This window comes from Sus scrofa, chromosome 9 (assembly GCF_000003025.6).
Source record: "Sus scrofa isolate TJ Tabasco breed Duroc chromosome 9, Sscrofa11.1, whole genome shotgun sequence".
NCBI lineage: Eukaryota > Metazoa > Chordata > Mammalia > Artiodactyla > Suidae > Sus > Sus scrofa.
In genome coordinates, this window is record NC_010451.4 from 38034674 (window position 1) to 38054085 (window position 19412).

Below are 19412 nucleotides of genomic sequence, written 5' to 3' on the forward strand. Positions count from 1 at the left end.
GAATGATGCATTAAACCAGATGGACTTAAGAGGTATTTATAGGACATTCCATCCAAAAGCAATGGAATACACATTCTTCTCAAGTGCACATGGAACATTCTCTCAGATTGATCACATCCTGGGCTACAAATCCAACCTTGGTAACTTTAAGAAAACTGAAATCATATCAAGCATCTTTAACAACCACAACACTATACACCTGGACATCAACAACAAGAAAAAAAATCTTCAAAAAACACAAACACGTGGAGACTCAACAACATGCTACTAACCAACCAATGGATCACTGAAGAAATCAAAGAGGAAATTAAAAAATACCTAGAAGCAAATGACAAGGAAGATAGGACACTCCAAAACCTATGGGGTGCAGCAAAAGCCATTCTAAGAAGAAAGTTTATAGCAATACAAGCCCACCTCAGGAAACAAAAAGCTCAAATAAACAAGCTAACTTTACATCTAAAGCAGCTCAAGAGAGAACAGACAAGACCTAAAGTTAGTAGAAGGAAAGGAATCATAAAGATCAGAGCAGAAATCAGTGAAATAGAAACAAAGAAAACCATAGAAAAGATCAATGAATGAAAAGCTGGTTCTTTGAAAAGATCAACAAAATTGATAAACCTTTAGCCAGACTTATCAAGCAAAAAAGAGAGAGGACTCAAATCAATAAAATTAGAAATGAAAAAGGAGAAGTAACAACGGACATCACAGAAATACAAAGGATCATAAGAGACTCCTATATGCAACTATACGCCAAGAAAAAGAAGAGTTGGTACATATACACATTGGAATATTACTCAGCCATTAAAATAAACGAAATACCAGCATTTTTAGCAACATGGATGGACCTAGAAACTATCATGCTAAGTGAAGTCAGCCATACAATGAGACACCAACATCAAAGGCTTTCACTGACATGTGGAATCTGAAAAAAGGACAAGATGAATTTCTTTGCACAACAGATACTGACTCACAGACATTGAAAAACTTATGGTCTCCAGAGGAGACAGTTTGGGGGCTGGGGGGATGTGCATGGGTTATGGGATAGAAATCCTGTGAATGATCATTGTACAACTACAGATGTGATAAATTCATTTGAGTAATAAAAAAAATAAAAGAATTCTCTACCTTTAATGTGTTCCAAAGAGACTGCATTCTCTTTTATCTATATGTTCACATCCTACTCATACTATTTCTGTCATTGAAGAATATGATTTTGCAAAGCTCTTCTCATATTTTGCCATTGAAAGGTCACACACGTACTAAGCTAATAAACAAATTTCATATGTTTTCCAAATTCCCCCTCTCTGCCCACACTTTCCAACACAACCAGGCATCCTCTCAAACCACATTAGTAAAGACAAGCAAAGGTTATGCCTGTAGCTGCTAACAGTTGAAAGTTTCCCCAACACCAACTGCAATTAACCAAAATGTCACAGACATTTACTCATCATTCCTGAGGGTTTTTAGTCTAGAGGGCGGGGTGTCTATGTGTTAACTTACCTGGTTGTGAAAGAAAAATCTTTAAAATCCATTTATGAAGCATTCAAGAAGAAAAAGTCCTTGCTAATGCAAGGTAGAATTTTTAATCTATCAAAAGGGATTATCATATGTCACTTGGAAATTCAGCCTCATTTTTTAGATTCACAGCTCTTTCCTGGTTGTCTGGATTTTCATAATTATGGGGCTTTTTCACCTTTGGGAAATATGTGCAGCATATTTTTAATGCCAGACCAGCTTCCTCTGCAGCCCCTGTCTCTACGCGGCATGCTTCTCTTCCACCTCCCTTGACACCCGCGTGGTGCCCAGGGAATCAAAAGCAATTTGCGCATGTAATTGTGTGGAATAATAAACTCAAGTGTACTCTCTGGGGTGCACTCTGGCTGCCACTCAGCTCCTTGCAACTAGTTTCCTAACTGCCTCTGAGAGATGCTGAGAACACCATGTTGGCCGTTAACCTTGTAACAGTTTGGCTGTTCTCTGCTCCCAGAGAAGCCAGAAGCCCAGCTCCAAGAAGGCACAGGAAGTGGGGCAAAGAAAGTGTTTCCTTCCATCTAAGACTCACCAGGACACCCTCTTCACAGCCTGAGGCTGACTTTGAATCTATATAGCCTTTTTTTTTTTTTGCTTTTTAGGGCTGTACCCATGGCATATGGAAGTTCCCAGGTCAAATCAGAGCTGTAACTGCCAGTATACCCCTCAGCCACAGGAACGTGGGATCTGAGCTGCATCTGTGATCTGCACCACAGCTCATGGCAACGCCAAATGCTCAACCCATTGAATGAGGTCAAAGATGGAACCCGTATCCTCATGGATACTAGCTGGGCTTGTTACTACTGAGCCAGGAGGGGAATTCCTGAATCAATGTAGTCTTAAAGTATTCATTATTCTGACAGTGTAGTTCCATGGAACTAGTTTTTATTCCTTTGCAGAAGTCACACAGAGATTTCCCAAAACATATTATAACACCAGGAAGTAAATAACTATTGCCTTGTTTCATGAATATGAGAAATTTCTGTAAAGATGCCTAAATATTTTGATTAATCTAAGAACAGATGAGCTGATGTGTAGATATTTACAGCATCAAGGAACTGTTCTGATTGAATCTGTTTCAAAGAATGCAACATAAAAGGTAGGACATTCATCTTAAATAGCAATTTTAAACATGGGTGCTCTGGTCGTCTGAGGCTTTCAGAATCTGATTAAACACCAGAGTGATCAGTTCTGGAGGGAAGGCCTCATTCTGGACGCAGCAGTCAGATCAAAATGTAGACGCACCTACTGTGCCTCTTGAATTTAAAACAATAATGAACAATCCCAGAAAATATCTTAATGACAATCAGTGTTCTTTCACCTCCATGGTCTGTGTTCATCTCCAAAGCAGACTGGAAGATAGATATTATTAGTCTTAACTGCTGATGTTGCTGAGGTTGAGCCTTCCTTCTCAGTTGCTTAGAAGGTCTAAGAATCACTCATTTTTCTTGAACTCAGGCATACCCCACCCAAGGCAGAATTTCTGCAGATTGCACTTGAGCTATTTTTAGGTGGGGCCCCAAAAAGCAATTGCAACTCAAGTGGCACAAGCACATGCCCTTTTGACTCAGCAGCTGAGAGTTCTGCTTCAGGCTCCTCTCTTCTCCTCCAAACTCCCAGGGCAATGGCAGAGAGAGTGTTTGGGACAAACTCTGCAGAGTTTTGCACATACCCCATCTCTGCAACATAACTGGAAGCCCCTTGAAGGTTACAATTTGGGAAACCTTGTCACAGGGCTCTGAACATCTCACACTGACAACTGTTCATTGATAGGGAGATTCTGTAAAATGTCAGAGGCCGGCATGTCCTGACCCCAATGCAGAAGAGGGAGGGTGGGGTGCCCAGGGACAGAGACATCCTGTCTTTGGGACAGTCAGGGAACTGGAGATGAGGAAATGGCAGGGCCTTGCCTGGCAGAGAAACGGAAAACTCCATTTCATATCTAGAGGTTGTGAGAGAAGAGGCCAAGTCAACAATTAGAGAGAGTTTTCAGTTTTGTTCACTATTATTTCTTGAGAATCTTGAACATACTCTCAAATCTAGAGAGCCAGAGGCCTTTCTCCGTGTCTGCCTCAAACGCTGCCTTTCTGGCAGCACAAGCCAACTAGCCTCACTGAACACTAATAGAAACTGTAAAATCTTAGATTTGGAAGGACCCTTTCATGGGACTCTCTAAGACCCTATTAGTTATCTAATGTTGTTGATGCAAGAACAAAGAGTTTATGCCAGGTGTGGTATATTGTGACTTGGCACATTTTTCGTCTGATATTTTTCCTTTTCCAAGCATATGGACAACCCTGAACTCACTGCTGGGGGCGGGGGGCAGGGAGGGGTGATAACTAGTCAAAAAGTAGACATAGCCAATCAGCTCTTTTTGACTCTGTGTTTTAAAGGGGGAAATTAGAATCTGGGGGATGATGGGTAGACAAAATGTGTAGGAGAAGTAGGGGTCAGAGGGTTTTCCATGGGCTGAGGGATGGAGGGCAAGTGAAGAGGAGACAATTAGGACAGAAAGAACAAAGTGATGGGTCCAGCAGCCAAGCTCCATTCTTTCTAGGAAGGGCCCCTGGGGAGCAGTCACACCCACCCCAAAGAGGAAATGGCTTCTTGAATTGTCTAGGCTCGATGCACCATTGCCTCTTAAAGTGTCCCTGCCCTGAAGTGATGCAGCAAAACCTCTGTGGGAGACCCTCACCCTACAGGGCCATGCTGAGGCTAAATTTGGCCTCGCGGTAACTCAGCATGAAGAACTGACTCCCCGCTTCCCCAATTCTCTGCACAGGGCCCTCTGTGAATCCCTCCAGGGCCTTTGTCTCAACCTCACGGATGCAGGGAGAAGCAAAAATCACCTGAGATTATTACTCTTAGCCTGGAGGAGGCGTGCTAATATAGAAGTGCGTTAGAAGAACTATTGAAGTCATTTTTCTAGATTAACTATAGAGTCTGTGGACTAAGTCATATATCTATTATATGCATGAAACATATATAACTAACACATCCTACATGCTCCAAATGTTATCTATACTATTCCTGATATCTGTATTTGTGAATTCAAAGGCAACTACAAAAATCTGAAAGGTAATTTTTCATTTCTATGGCTGTCAGTTGAGTTGCGTAAGGTTCTTGTGTCCAGGTGGAAAAATACTGATTCAATTCTTTGCTCATATAATCTTTAAAAAGAGAAAAATGTTTATTAAAGATGTACTGACTCTCGAGGGGAAAGGAAAAAGCAGAGAGCGTGGAGTATAGGTCTTCACCCTGCAGGAATCGGTTCTTGTCTCTGTTTCATTTGCCACTCTGCTGATTCCCCGGACAAGTGGCGGAATGGGCATGTGTCCCTCTGAGATTTTTCACTCTGCTAGATAGGACCATGTTTTCCAACAATGCTACTTTTGAGTCTCAATTATGTTAACCAGTATTTTGGCTGCCCACCCAATGTCACATGATCTTAAATTCAGTCGCCACATGAATCTATTTCTTCAACAGCTTCTTTCCCTTCCTCCCCCATCTTTCCTTTGATCATTTCTGCAAACCTCTCATTCGTAGACCATTCAGTCCATCTCCCTCTTCTCTCCCACATCCTGAGGTGAGGGTGTTAGTCTACAGCTAGAAGTGCTAGACAGAAGTCACACATCAAGGCCAGCTGGTGTCACACCAAAGCATGTCTTTCAAGCCACCTGGAGCTCCGACACTATGACACAATGTAGCACCTCCTCTCCTTCTTCCAAGGTCACACCACCCTCTTCTGGTTCTCCTCCCACCTCCTTGACCTTTGTTTCTCAGTCCTCTTTGGAAGCATTTTTCTCTTCATTGAACAGTAGTGCTCCCTGCATTCTAGCTTTCATTTCACTCAACTTAGCTGAGAAATCTTAGCCGCTGTGAAAACTCAACGACCATATAAGCTAATGATTCCTGGATCTGGGTCTCCGGTCCAGAGCCTTCTGAGTGCTAGTTCTGGATGTTAATACACACCACTCCCGGGATCACTGACCCATTTCACCACAAGGGCAAAATGCAACTTGTTTTCTATTCCCCCATTTAGCAACTCCTGCCTTTCCAATTCCGGTAAAGACTACCACCATTCGTTTTTTGGGTAACTAGTCAGATCTCAGTCCCATTCCTTACTAGATTATTCGATTCTATCCCATGTTCATTAACAAATGAATGTATTGCCTATTTCGCCAATAAAAACATAGCAATTTTCCTGCACCTCGTTAGTGTTAACAAATATTTATTGAATGAGTAAATAATTTCCATGATCTACTAGTTTAATAATCTTACCAGGAAGGAAAATGAATATGCTGACAAAGCTCACATTAAAGAGCTAATGTCACATCTTCATGACCATTCTTTTCCTTTCCCAAATGGTCCCAAACAATATTCCCCTTGGGGGAAACATCAAGTTTCTTGGTTTGTTATGCTTGAAGCTATGAGAATGAGTAGACGCTTCCTCATCTCTTTTGGAAATCAGGATCTGTGTCATTGTCCAGATATGTGCCCACGCTCTGGGAGTCTGCACAGACTGCGATTTGTGGTTCCACAATCTTCTCTGCCCCTTTCTGGTAGCCTATGGTGTGGTTAATATGAACTCATTTGGATAGCTCTCTTTCTACCTCTAAGAATTTAGATTCCTCTCACCAAAATTTACTCTTCCCTTTCTGGATGAAAAATACTTCTATTTGACCACGAAGAAAAAAACCTAAAAGACTCATTGGACAGTTCTGCTTTTTTTCTGTTATCTGTTAACATTACAAAATCTTCTTTAAGCAGTAGATGTTCCTTCCTTATTTTTCTTACTCTAAAAACAACTAGGGCTCTGCTTTTCATGTTCTGTCCTTTTGCAAACCTCCACTGATTCTGGGTTTGAACCTTCCTGATCCAGCCTTTCAAGGTTCCTGCTGCTTTCCATTTCTGCTTCATTTCTTTCTTCTTCGTCCAGCTTATAGTTATAGCATTTAAAAATTGGTATGAAAATCTCAGCAATATCATTGGCAGATAGCAGGTATTGAGCACTTATTGTGTACTAGGCATCTCACATTAAATTACCTTTAATTTCACAATAACCCAGCCGAGTAGGAGTCAAAAGTTCATAAGAAACAGAAGTAAATCCAATGAATCAGCAAAGTAGCAACTAATAAAAGTTAATTGCTCACACACCAAAAAGATGGTACACAAACTGGGAACACACAAACCAAAATATAGAAGGCGGCTCTGGGGTATATTGTTACAGAGCAGCTTGTATAGTGAGAAAGCAGTGAAGTGACTATTCTTCACAGTGATTGGTTATAATATTAGAATTTACTTAAGTGATAGGAAATTGCTGAGCAGTTATCTCAACGATTTGGAGAAACAGTTTACGTTTTCCTTACGATTTCCAGAGGCATGAGCAAGAAATAACCCAGGTCAAGTTTAGTCTTGCAAAAAGCTGCATTAAGCTTTGCCTGGATGACTAAACTGGTTTTGTCTGCTTAGGGAATTTTCAAGGCTGGTTTCCATTTTTTTAATTTTAACATAGGCATCATTAAAAATCCCTATATTATTGTTGAGGAAATGAGTCTTAATGAGATTCAGAAGATTTCCAGGGTCACAGAGCCAGTAAGTGGCAAAGCCAGGAGCTCAAACACAGTTGTGAATGACTGAAGTTGAAGTCCTACTTCATTGGCAGACGTGTGAAAGTTGCCATGGACCTGAGCTCAAAAAGTTAAATCTGAGTGAAAAGGCCTAAGTATTTGCATTTTAAACATGTTGGAATATTCTTCACTTCCATAAAGGCATAGTTCTCCTATTTTTTTCTTTTTTTTAACTTTTCCACTTTCTGGAGCAATACATTGGAAAAATATTTCTTTAAATATACCAATGATAGTGCTATGAGCTTGGTGACAAATGGCAGTGGATACCCAGGTTATGGGAACCAGTAAGAAGTGTCAGGACCATGCTTTGCTGGAAAGCCCATTCCCTACCTCAGTAGTTCTCAAGGTGTGGACCCCTGACCTGGAGTAGCAGCATCACCCGGGAGCTTGTTAGAAATACAAGTGTTTGGATCCTGGCCTGCTGCATTGCTCAATCAAAAACTCCCCAGTGAGGCCTACAATCTGTGGCTTAACAAAGCCTCCCAGTGATTCTAACGTACTGCATGTTTACCTACAAGTTTGACAGCCACAACTCTTCCTAAAAGAACACCTGCCATCCCCCCACAAGCTGCTTGTTGCTAGAAGGAGACTATGAATCCCCAGGTCATCAGACTCTTCCAGGTTTAAGGAAGCTGGAAGTCTCAATTATTTTCATCTTCCTGGTTTTTTTGGCTTTTTTTGTTTGGCCACACTGGGCAGATATGGAAGTTCCCAGGCCAGGGATGGAATCCAAGCTGCAGCTGCGGCAGTGCTGGATCCTTAATACACTGTGCCAGGCCAGGGATCAACCTGTGCTACCAGAGACAACATCACATCCTTAGCCTGCTGTGCGAACTCCTCCCAATTTTTAAATAAATTTTAAAATTTCAAATGTTTTTAATACTATACAGACTAAACCAAACATATAGGCTAGTTCTGGCCTGCAGACCACCAGTTAATGACCTCTGAATAGAATCTGAATTACATTAAATATAGGAGTTATTTTATTAACAACTATATATTGAAATATCAATTAATTGACTGAATGAATTGAGGTCTCCTTTTCATTACAACCACTTGTTGGGGAAAGTGTTGCCTACCTCACAATAGCACCAGAGCTTAACTATTTTGATCATTAAGGACTTGGGGCCTTATTTTAAGAAGAATAGGAAATTACTGACTGATTCAGATACAGCCATGATTGCCTAAAAACTGAGTTTTTAAGAGAACAGCTTGATTGAAGGATGGACATTTGATGGAAATTGTAAATGTAGAGCAGATTACTTAGTAAGTTATTCCAGGAATTCTAGTGGGATATGGTGTTGAGTGGCAGTAATAAAAATAAAGAGAATTTGAGTTCCCAGTGTTGCTCAGTGATTAGCAAACCCAACTAGCCTCCATGAGGACACGTGTTCCATCCCTAGCCTTGCTCAGTGGGTTAAGGATCCGATGATGCCATGAGCTATGGTGTAGGTCACAGATGCAGCTCATATCCTGTGTTGCTATGGCATAGGCCAGTGGTTACAGCTCCAATTAGACCCCTAGCCTGGGAACTTCCATATGCCATGGGTATGGCCCTAAAAAGACAAAAAGACAAAAAAATAAATAAATAATTAAAGAGAATCTATGTGTGTCTGTTTTTGTGTCAATACCATATTGTTTTGATTACTGTAGCTTTGTAAATCAACTATAGCTTAATAATTTTTTTAAAGAAGAATTACATAGATTTAATAAGCATTGGGGAAGTTAAATGGATATGGCTTTGTGGTTATTGGTCAGATGTTAATAAATCAGAAGGCCCTGGGACCCAGGGACATCCCTGGAACCAGCCTGACATTCATACCTCAGTCACTCTTAGCTTCTCACCCCAGTGCTGCATGAAAGCTCAATCTTATCCCAGCTCCCTACTCCTGCTGCCTCCCTCATCTCATGCCTACACCATGCTCTGAATACTGAGGTTTTATACTCCACATTTGCAAATGCATGACCTGCCCTGAGAAAACAAGCACTATTTATAATTGCAATCCTTTGTAAAATTGTGTTGAGTTGCAAAACAATCAACTTCTGGAAAACAGCCTATTTTAAAGTTAGATAGTGTTTGCCTTTTGCTCACTATGGGATTTCCATATTAAAAGCCCTCAAACTACATTCACACCTTGTTATTCTAATAAGGCTATGAACCCTTAAAACAATTTTTTCCATGTTTTATTTTCTTTTATTTTTCTAAATCTCATTTCCTTTATTATTATTATTGCATTAGCACAATTTCATCATGCTCACCTAACAAATGTCTTCCTGCTTATCAGTCAAAATCAAAGACATAATGTCAATGTTATACCTACACTGAAACACTGAACCTCTCGGTTTAAGGTGTAGTTATAATTTAGGACACTGTGGGTTTCCACAGCAAAATAAATTAAATCAGCACCAACTCTCTTTGCACTTCATTATCATCCCAATGAAAATCTAGTAGAGAAACTTGCATAATCTTCTCATTTCTTTTAGGAATGGAGAATTAGAATCATTAATACTTATCAAAGAAAGAATACAAATAAAAGGAAATATTAGGCCAGAAATATGGCAGCACATATTAATGCCTAGAAGAGCATCTTTTGAAATACAGCAATCACTTGGAAATTCTCCATTGGCTAAGAACTGTTTTTTTTTCAACCTAGGAGTGACTATAAAGGGGTTGGGTCAATACAGTATAAACTCATCCCATTAAGATAACAGATGAAAACATGAGCCAAAATTAAGAATAAAATATTTGTATGGCCCTGAATGATTAGATGTGGAGTCCACCCATTTTCAGATTCTTAATCTAGCTTTCTTTGGTAGGTAAGGTTCAAATACACAACGTGGGTGGAAATCGAGTCACCATAAGACCTATAGGAAATGTAAGATTTAGGACCAAAAAGTGGCCCATAAAAGCTTCTGAGGTACAGAGAAGGGGTCCCTTTTCTCTCAAGATACTAGGACTCCTAGGGATACAGAAAGTGTGGGCACCCAAGAAATGCGGAAAGAAGTAAGACAGGTAGATTTGTCTCCCTAGCTGGTTCTTCAGCAATACTGCAAAAGCAGTTTTTAATGAGATAAAGTCCTGCCCAAGGCATCTGCTGATGTCCCTCTGTTCAATGAGAAGAAATGTTATGACATAAACCAGATGAAGAAATGGACTTCCCATTTGCATAGGAAATTTGAAGGTTTCATGTGCTTTGCTGTGGGCTGCCTTTTGCTAGAAACCTAAATGGAATCACTCTTGGCTTAGTGGGATTAGGAGGGAGGTGGATCAGAGAGATACAGCCTTGAGTTATTCCAAGGCCAAAAAAAAGAGTAACAGTTCCACTAATACTGTGTTTTCCAGGATTATAAAACCAAAAAGACTTAGGACCTAGAATTGATGCCAGGAAAGTACCATCTTTATATTAGACATAGAAGCTACATGGTAGTGAAAGAAACTGTAAGCAAAACAGATCACCTCTCCGGATGCTTTCAATAGAACTTTCTTGGTTATTACTTAGTACATTATATAATCAGTAACTATAGCAGCTTATGGATTTGAACATTACTGTTAAATTCCATATAATTGGCAAAATGCAAAGATGAGTCAACATTTTTTCCTTTTTTGCTCAACAGAAGTAAGTTGGTGTGAAGTTGGACTACCCTGTAAAACAGAACCAGAAATTTTTCTCTTTCAAGGTCATGGAAAAGGAAACTGAGCAAAGGAGTTGACTTTAAGTATAAAAGAGATAGGTTTCACATTTATCAAGCATCTTTCCCTAAGCTAAAATATTTAATCTTCTCAAAGCCCTCCGAGGCATAGGTGTTACTATTATAACTCTATAGATGAAGATGCCAAGGATTAGGAATTTCAGTAACTAAATGACAGTCACACGGCCAGAGGGTAGCAGAAGCAGGACACACACATAGGTATATTTTATGGGTCTATTTCTGATTCCTGATTCTGTGCTCCTTTCTAGGGTAGCTTAGTTACCATTGGAGCCATTTTACAGATAAGAGAAACAATAGTTTCTTCTCTCCTCTGACAGATAAGAAAACTGCAGCTCAGAGTAATAAAGCATCTTCCGAAGTCACATCATTACTTAATGCCACAGAATTCAAGTTTAACTTTTCATAATGGATTTGCCCCAAAAATACAGGAGCCACAAATAAATCTAAGCCAAAATAGGAAAGGAAAAGACATCTCAATATCATCATCACTGAACACACAGATTGGAGCAAGTCTACCACAATTAGCCATCTAATCTACAAAAATGGTGGGATCAACAGAAGAATCATTAAAAAAAAAAAATGAGAAGGCAGCTGCTGATATGGGAAAGTACTCCTTCAAGTGTGCCTGGATGGTGGACAAACTGAAATTTGAACCCAGGCATAGTATTGCCGCCATATTTCCCTGTAGAAATTCAAGACCAGCGGGTGGTAGGTGACCATCACTGATGCCCCAGAACCCAGAGACTATTAAAAAACATGGCTGTAGGCACACCTCATGCTGATTGTGGTGTCCTGACTTGCTGCCAGTGTTGGTGAAGTTGAAGCAGGGATCTACAAGGATGGGCAGACTCATGAGCAGGCACTTCTGACTTCTGGACTGAGGGTGAAGTGACTGTTCGTGTTCCTCAAAAAATATAGAGCTACCATATGATCCAGCAATATCATTCCTGGGCATATATGCAGACAAAACTATAATTCAAGATATATTCACCCCTATGTTCAGTGCAGCACTATCCGCAATAGCCAAGACATTGAAACAACATAAATATCCATCAACAGATGAATGGATTAAGACATGGTACACATCTACAATGGAATATTATTCAGCCATAAAAAAATAATGCCATTTGCAGCAACACAGATTAAACTAGAGATTGTCATACTAAATGAAGTCAGAAAGAGAAAGACAAACACCACATGATATCACTTATACGTGGAATCCAAAATATGGCATGGATGAACTTATCTACAAAACAGAAACAGACTTACAGAAATAGAGAACAGATTTGTGGTTGCCAAGGGATGGGGAGGGAGTGGGATGGACTAGGAGTTTGGGGTTGGTAGATGCAAACTATTACATTTAGAATGGATAAGCAATGAGGTCCTACTGTACAGCACAGGGAACTATATCCAGCCTCTTAAGATAGAACATGATGGAAGATATATGAGAAAAAGAATGTATATATGTGTATGACTGGGTCACTAGCTGTACAGCAGAAATTGGCACAACACTATACATCAACTTTAATAAAAAAATTAAAAAGCTAATATAAAAGCAAAAAAATTATGTATCTATTAACAAAAAAATTGTCCATGTTAACTTAATGTATTCCACTAAGTTGCACTACATAGAAGAGGGACACAAGATACGAGTGCTGAGTTCCTTCATGAAGGAACTACATTAAGAAAATTGACTACAAGCAGACAGGGCAGCATTTGTGCCACTTTCTGGTTGGAATGATGACAACAGGTTGTAGCTGGGTGCACAATCAGCTCAAGAGATGGAAAGTCAGCAGGAAAGATGCAATGCCAGTGAAACGACACTCCCTGAAGCTCCAGATTGCATCCTGCCACCAATTCTTCTAAGCAGCAATCCCTTGCATATGCTCCTCCAGGGCATCTACAATATGGGTGGCTTTGGCACTGTCCCTGTGGAGACTGGTATCCTCAAACCCAGCACAATGGTCACCTTTGCTCTAGTCAAAGTAACAACTGAAGTCAAATCTGTTGAAATGCATCATAAAGCTTTGGGGGAAGCTCTTCCTAGGGACGAGGTGGGCCTCAAGTGGAGAATGCACCTGACAAAGATGTTCGTAATGGCATCATGGCTGGTGACAGCAAAAATGACCCACCAGCGGAAGTAGTTGGCCTGACAGCTCAAGAGATTATCCCGTACCCTCCAGATCAAATGAGTGCTGGCTAAGCACCCACGCAGGGTTGTCACGTGGCTCACGTTGCTTGCAGGTTTGCCGAGCTGAAGAAGAAGGTTGTTATTCTGGAAAGAAGTGAGAAGATGGCTCCAAATTCTGTAAAGCTGGTGACGCTGCCATCAACCATGAGGCTGATACAGTTCCTAACAAGCCCATGTATTTGGGAAATTTTCTGACAATCTTCCTTGGGGTCGTTTTGCTGTTAGTGACATGAAATTACCGTTGATGTGTCATCAAAGCAGGGAACAAGAAGGGAGCTAGAGCTGGAAAGGTCACCAAGTCTACCCAGAAAGCTGAAAAAAGTAAATGAATAATATCCCTAATACTGCCACTTCAGTCTTTTTTTTTTAATTGGCCACACCTGCAGCATACGGAAATTTGTGGGCCAGGGATCAAATCTGAGCCACAGCTACAACCTACGCCACAGATGTGGCAATACGGATCCTTAACACATGTGCTGGGCCAGGGATTGAACCCTCACTTCTGCAGCAACCCGAGCTGATGCAGTCTGATCCTTAACCCACTGTGCCACGGAGGGAACTCCTACCACCCCAGTTTTAGTCAGTGTTGGAGGAACAGTCTCAGAATTGTTTCTGTTGGCCCTTTAAGTTTAATGGTAAAAGAATGATAATTCCCTGAAAAATATTTGAAGAAAAGGAAAATGTGTTGTGGACAATTTGGTTTTGTGTGTGTGTGACAGTTTTATTCATTTTTAAAAGAGGTACTTTTTCTAGGAAACCACTTGACCAAAAATCTGTCACAGAATTTCAAGACCTTTTAAAATAAAGTTTAATGAGAAACCTGTGTTTACTTTTGGTCAAGACTCTAAACTCCAATAGCACTACTTAGGTAAAAGGTCTAAATAAAAGTTACCTATAACTTGTTTTTGGTTCTCCATCTGTGGAAACTTGAAAACCTCACAATTTGGGGTTAACATTTTTTTCTGGGTGGGAATTTTGTGGCTTTTTTTTTTTTTTTTAACCTTGTCTAAGTGGAAGAATCATCTATGTTTTTTAAGGACATAGTACAAACTGTAGGAGAAGGCCTGTTGGTTGCAACCCTTCATAGCAAAAGGTGCTTTTGTTTCTAGATAACCTACTTAAAAGAAGGCCAAATTTGTAATAGGAATGTCCATGTCTTGCATATTAAATTTTTTGTAGTTATATCAATATTGAGTGAATTTGCTGGTATCATCTTAAGCTTTAGTTTCTCATTATTGGAACATGCACTCTCAGATTTATAAATATTGAAGAGGTTTAAACGACCTAAAGTGTGAGGCTTAAATAGTGACAACAGCCCAGCTAGAGTTCACTGTATCTAGACTCTGGGAAAGTAAAGATCCTGGGAGTTGAAGGGAAAAAAAAACAAAACAATTGAAACCCTACAACTTCTGAATTCTTCTCTAGAACGCTTTCTATTTCACAGGTAATTGTAATATTCTACTAAGTCCAGTATTTGTCATTTTTAATGTCATTTGTAATATGTGTTGAGCATGTACTTAATCCTGATGACATCCAGGGTCATCCTAGACAAGACTGGTCTCCAAAGTCCAAACCCCTCTCCAAGATTTCTGAGTATACCTGGCGGGGGGTGGCAGGGGTGGTCCTATGTTCCCATGGCCACTTCTGCTTCAGCCGAAATTTTTGTTCTCCACTTGCTATCTTGCAACTTCTTTATTGCCACCGGGGCTCTTGAGCCAGCTTCCTCAGTTTTACAAAATTATGCACACAAAGCTTTTGCATACAGATTTTACAAAACGTTTAGAGAAATCCAGAAGTAGGTGGGGTTTGTGGAGCTGACCCATTTCAGTTTGAATAGTCCTGTGTTTCTAGAAAGTCTTTTGGCTGATTTCCCTTATCATTGTTCAACCATTCTCTCTCCTGATGATGAGGGGACCTCTCATCATCACCATCACCAATTTTTTTTAAATGTAGAGTAATTCTACTCTCCCTTAGTTCTGCTCCCACACTCTGAATCCTACGGTGGGCCTATTTTTTCGTACCCAAACCCTCTAAGGTATTTTCTTCTTTTATAACCTAGAGGACATTCTACTATCAACTATTTAAGAAACAATAGAATTTCGTAAACCACTCACCAATAATGCCACATGTTTTAAGGAGCACACTGGGAAGAAAATCGCTTTTAAAGAGTAGTTATCTGATAAGGAAATAAATGCACGTAATTCAGAGATCTCTTGGGCCTCACCAGCCTCTGAAAACAATGAGATCGCGTGACATTTAGTAGTTCAGTCTCTAAAACATGCCTACCTTTCCCCAGGCCTCCTGTCCTGATAGACGTGAGGAATGCCAGTACAGCAGAAATTCGGCTAATACAACTATGGAAACTAAGTAACTTACAGTTAGAGGCGGGAAGACATTTAAAGGCTAAAGAAAAGAGTTACTTAGGATGACCATGGGCGAAAGGGCCTGCCTGCGGTTGAAGTCATTTCGTTTTCTGAACTCAAGTGACCAGGGTTCATGGTAACAGCTTCTAAATGTCTGTTTCATCTATTTTAGTTTGATTCTTTCCCCCCCAAAAAAATCTAGGGTTATCTGGGGTTTCCATTTCTGACCAAATGGAAAGTATTCATACTCAGAAAGCAACTACAATGGAAATTTGTTCAACTTCATGTCACTGTTTCTTTTACAGGTGATGAGAAAAACTAGTAAAGTTAGTGAAAAGGAAGTCTTGCAAAACAGCTTTTAATAATGCTGCTACCACAGGTCCTCCATTCCCTTCTGGGTCTAAAGGTTTTTATTCATAAAATTCTAGCATTTGATGGCAAAGCCTGAACTGAACAGATGGGAGGCTGTTTGTAGTCATTATTCCTCCCATTTCACGGGGACAGTGGTCCTGTGTTGCCTGAAGAAACATCAACGTGCTTGATTCCAGAATGCTCCTTTAGTCACAGCAAGGCAGGCACGTGAAATGAGGAATGCAGAATCTACCTTTCCAACGTTTAAGACAAGCTGAACTCCAGACACAGGTGACCCCCAAGAGATGCAGATAAAGGGTTTGGTATGTATGTTGGCTCCTGCTGGAAGAAACTGAGAGCAAATGAGGAGAAGTAATGGCAAATGGAGAAGCTGGTGTGGCTCCAGGGGCCAGTTGTCAGAAGGACCGATTGGAACATGTGGTCCGTCAAAGGCAGAGAACATGAGATCAAGGACTGTTGGAGTCATGTAGAGTCATGCAGAGGCTGCAGCCTGCCAAAGAGACTATTTGGGAAACCCTACCAAGTCCTCCAGCCACAGCCAGGCTCTGCTCTCGGGGCCTGTGATCCGGCCAGAGGATCACTGCCCGCAAGGCAGGCTGAACAGGGCAGGTCAGTAAGATCACAAACATTCTAGGAGTTCCTGTCGTGGCTCAGTGGTTAACGATCCGACTAGGAACCATGAGGTTGCAGGTTCGATCCCTGGCCTTGCTCAGTGGGTTAAGGATCTGGCGTTGCTGTGAGCTGTGGTGTAGGTTGTAGACGCCTCTTGGATCCCGCGTTGCTGTGGCTCTGGCAGAGGCTGGTGGCTACAGCTCCGACTGGACCCCTAGTATGCCGTGGGAGTGGCCCTAGAAAAGGCAAAAAGACCAAAAAAAAAAAAAAAAAAACCCACAAACATTCTAGTGAAAGTTTCCAAGCTCCTCCTTTTTAAGAAATTTAAACTTGAATTTTTTTTTCAATGTGCATTTAATTTTCAGAAAAAAAGACTATTTTAAAAAGAAAAAAGAGGAGTTCCCTGGTAGCCTACTGGTTAAAGATTCAACATTGTCATTGCTGTGGCCAGGGTTCGATCCCTGGCTTAGGAACTTCCACCTATCATGAGCATAGCCAAAAAAATCTTTTTGTTTTGTTTGTCTTTTTTTTTTTTTTTTATTATTAAGGGCCACACCTGTGGTATATGGAGGTTCCCAGGCTAGGGGTCCAACCCAAGCTACAGCTGCTGGCCTAAACCAGAGCCACAGCAACACCAACACCAGATCCCAGCCACATCTGTAACCTACACCACAGCTCACGGCAGTGCCAGATCCTCAACCCAGTGATAGAGGCCAGGCATCAAAACTGCAACCTCATGGTTCCTAGTCGGTTTCATTTGAGCTGCACCATGATGGGAACTCCCCCTCAATTTTTTTAGTAAGTTAAAAAAAAAAAGCGGGGGGGGGGAGTAAATAATGACTTACTAAAGTAGTCCTTAAATTTGGCAGCATGTCAGAGTCACTGGGGAAGTTTTTTAAACTACTTGATCCCTACACCCATCCCAGACAAAATAGCCTTTAAGTGCTTCCAGAGCACACGCAATTTTCAAAATGACCCAGGTAATTTTGACATGTAGGCAAAGTTGAGAACTACCTTGGGAATTTTTTTTTTTTTTAAAGAGAAAGTAAAAGGATATTTTCCCTATTTCTATACAAGGAATGAAAGTGCCAAAGATCCAGAAAAGCCCAAAGAGGGTGGCAAGAACACTTTGTGAGTTCTTGCTTTAATCACATGTGCTAACCACACAAAGGAAACTTCATTTCTGCAAAAACTATCAGTTTCTCTTTCATACTTATTGTTTGAAATCCTAGACATATAAAGCAATTTTCAGCCAGTGATTTCATCTTTCGCAATCTTGAGGTCACAGTCATATCCTGCACTGAGGTACCATCAAGGATTAAGGGAATGTCTGCTATACATCAGAAGGAAAATCAACTTCCCAGAAACCCTCTGGTGTGTTGGATGGAATGTAGCAGAATCAGTATCTTGACAGGGAGCTAACTTCTTTTCTCTTTCTTCTGCTGGAATACATCCCACAGTCCTTGTATGTATGCATATGTGTGAGCAAGTGGGCTCTCTCTCTCTCCTCTTTTCCTGAACCATCTGAAAATGAAGAAAATGTTGCAGGCTAGTCTCTCCCTCTTATCTGCTTTAAAATATGGCTCCAAATGCTTTTTCTTTGACTGTATCATGTTTACCCCCATGACTGTTCAGGTCATTTGTGATAGCTGACGGATCCTCTTTATCTGCCTCTAAGGGAAAATGATCAGCCAAACAGGATTCACATGCTTCATGTGTTGTCCAATCAGACATATTTTCCAAGCTGTCCTTCATTTTTCTCTCTCCATTTGGGCTTTTTTTTCCCCCTCCTTCCTTCTCTTTCAGGTGTCTTCCTCAGAGGTGCTGCCTTTTTCCCTGATTCAAATTGGCATGCCTGCTATTGTTTCTCAGAACATCATGTGCTGTACATTTCATACATTTCATAGCACTCATCACAGTTTAATTAAGTGTGTATCACTTTGCTTATTTAATGTCTACTTTCCTAGATAATGAGGTCAGGAACCAAGTCTGATTTTTAGTTCAGTTTGTGGTTGTTTAGTTGTTTGACCTGTTTTTTGTTTTTGTTTTTGTGTGGGGGTGTGTGTGTTGTGTATATGTTTGGGGATTTTGGTTGGTTTTTGGTTTCAGGACAGAGAGGTCCGGAGTTCCTATTGCAGCTCAGCAGGTTAAGAACCCGATTAGTATCCATGAGGATCAGGGTTCCATCCCTGGCCTCACTCAGTGGGTTAAGGATCCAGTATTGCCATGAGCTTCAGGGTAAGCCAGCAGCTGCAGCTCCAATTTGACCCTTAGCCTGGGAACTTCCATATTCTGAGGGTGCAGCCCTAAAAAAAAAAAAAAAAAAAAAAAAAGGAGAGAAAGGTCCTTTTTTTTTTTTATTACCATGCATCAAATCAGTGCCTGAGGCTATCACATAGTGGATAATAAATATTGACTCAATGGATTAAATACTCCAAAAACTCAAGTAAGCTGGGGCCATTAGGTATGTTTATCAGAAGGTCCTTGGAGACTTTATGAAGAGGTGTCAGTTAAAGCAGAGATAACTGGCAGGCAGAAAGCAGTAGACGACGGAAGGCGGCCTAGGAGCTCAGGGAAAAGAGGTAGAGCACACCCTCCTTTGCATAACAGGACTTTCAATTGTCATGTAAAATGAAAGCGTGCAAAATGCAAGACTTCAACTGATGAGTCACACCTAACATGAACATTTATTTTAGAGTTGCCCACACTATTTTTATATAATTGTGATTCAGAACAAATACCTTGATGATGCTTTATTTGTTATGGCAAATGCTTAATTGCAGCTTGTTTTGCTGGCATTTATTTAAATGTCAGTAAAACTCTCTACCATAGATATTAAAATTTTATAATTAATCATTCAAGAAGCCTTCTTTAATCAACTTTTCCTTAATTATTTCAGATTCTTGTTAGGCCCATTCACTTCCCCTGTGATGATCACAGAATTGGTTTTAGGTGATAAATGACTATGTTCTCCCAGAGCACATTTTTCTTAAGAGTTTGAAA

At 40.5% G+C, this 19412-nt stretch overlaps 1 pseudogene; it reads left to right on the forward strand.

Moving 5' to 3' along the window:
* LOC100628100 lies at positions 12384-13445 on the forward strand (annotated as a pseudogene).